This window comes from Phalaenopsis equestris, unplaced genomic scaffold, assembly GCF_001263595.1.
Source record: "Phalaenopsis equestris unplaced genomic scaffold, ASM126359v1 Scaffold220100, whole genome shotgun sequence".
NCBI lineage: Eukaryota > Viridiplantae > Streptophyta > Magnoliopsida > Asparagales > Orchidaceae > Phalaenopsis > Phalaenopsis equestris.
The window spans coordinates 257,769-259,883 of NW_018238406.1; positions in this window are offsets into that span (position 1 = coordinate 257,769).

The following is a 2,115-nucleotide window of genomic DNA, read 5'->3' on the forward strand; positions in this document are numbered from 1 at the left end:
TGGGATGAGTATTATGAAGCTTTTCACTTATTTTCATTTAGCATGAAATATTGTAGAGGTTATTTGGCCTTTCACGAATGCTTGGGAGTTCATTCTACTGTTTTATGCATGTTTGGGGGCTTGGTTTTTTGGCTTCCTGCGGCTTTCTCTGGTTCGAAATATATGCTATAAGAGAACTTATTTGATTTGGAAAATGTTGTAGTCTGTTTTGTGGGGCTCGGTTTAGCTCCTCATGAGGCATTACCCCTGTTCAAATATCTGTTGGAACTGTTTCATGCTTGAAATATTTAGATATGCAGGTTGTTTCTCGGCTTTGGATGGCTCAGTTTTGCCTACAGGTGGTTGGAACATTAATTTCTATTAAAATATGAATTTATATCAATGTTTGGGCCTGTTTTTAATCTTGTCGAGTTCAGCTTTGGCTTTAGTTCTTGTTGAGCTCGGATTTGGCTTTAGTTCTTGTTGAGCTCGGTTTTGGCTTTGGGTTTGTTGAGCTCAGTTTGGCTCTAGTTGGGGGCTGTGTCTGGCTTTGGTTTTTGCTGAGCTCAGTTTGGCTCTAGATGGGGGCTGTTTTGGCTTTGGTTTTGTTGAGCTCAGTTTGGCTCTAGTTGGGGGCTGTGTTTGGCTTCGGTTCTTGTTGAGGCTGGCTTTGGCTTTGTTTCTTGTTTGAGGCTGGCTTTGGCTTTTTTTCTTGTTGAGGGCTGTGTTTCTTGGTTCAGCCTTTACCCGAGGAATAGTTGGGGACTGGCTTTTGCTTTGTCTCTTGTTGGGCTGATTCTGGCTTTATTTTTAGTTGGGGACTAGCTTTGGCTTTGTCTCTTGTTGAGCTGATTCTGGCTTTATTTTTTTTTAGTTGGGGACTGGCTTTTGCTTTGTCTCTTATTGGGCTGATTTTGGTTTTATTTCTAGTTGATGGCTTCTGGTTATGGGCCTTTGTAGTTGCTCTTTGCTACCTTAAACTGTGAGCTCTATTAGTTCTTTTGGGCCCCTTTATTATCCTAACTATAAGCCTCATTTATTGTCTTATATACTGCCTTTGGTTATGGAGTTTGGTAGCCATTCCTTGCTCTAGCCGTAAGCCCCTCCTATCCCCATCCCTGGCTGTGGCCGAGAGCCTTGTAGGCCGTTTCCTCTTTTCTGCTGATCCTTGGTTGTGAGTCCTACCTGTTGTTCATCTCTTTATGATGACCCCGATCGTGAGCATGTCTGTGGTTTGATGGGAAGATTTCTGTGCTTACTTAATATATGGAGTTATGGATTGAGTTGGAAGAATTTCGAATTTAGTACGGGTTTGGAAGTATTGACAGTGGTTTCCCTGCGATCATTTTCCTTCGAGGTTTGGAAAATTTTAAATCTCATTTTGGAAGAACATTTGGTCGATTTGATTAGTCCTACGACTTTGGTGTTTGGAGAATCAGCGCAAATGGGTGTTTTATGTTTGTTAGGAAAGACCTCGGGCCCTACTTTTCCAGGTCTTTTCGATACGAGTTTTGAGAATTGATCCAATCTCCTTTTCGTTGTTTTAGATGGATCAGTGTCTCCTCTCTCTCACCCCATTTTTGTTCTTTTATTTCCTTGCTTCTTGGTTCGGTTTTTGATGCTTATGTTCGATGCATAAGTGTCCACGTATAGCCTTTTGCTATACGTGAAACCATCAAGCAAGGTCGCAAGTAGTCGTTTTGGGGCGTACGGTGTTGATGATAAAGGCACACTGAAGTTAGAGCAAAAAGATGTCATATCCTATAACATCAAGATCCATGCATTTGATGAATAATAGGATATGATATCCTTTACCGACATAAGTCTAGCGGGAGTTGGCTCGAGTCTCCTCAGTCGGTCGACGATCCTATGCCAGACGGTGTGATCGTCTTATGGACAATAAAAATTGCTAAAATTTATTTCAAAATATAAAATACATTCTTCTTCATAAAACAAAATTTGATAATCTTTTTCAAGATTTATGTGTATGTCAAAAATATGAATTTTAAAATATGTTTTTAAAATACATTGTCCACCTGACGAATACCTGTTTAGGCTGGGAAATAGCCCCCTAAGTGAGGTTCAAGACACCCTTCTAGACGAGTGGCGGGTTCTATACGTTCGGGTGACCGAGCA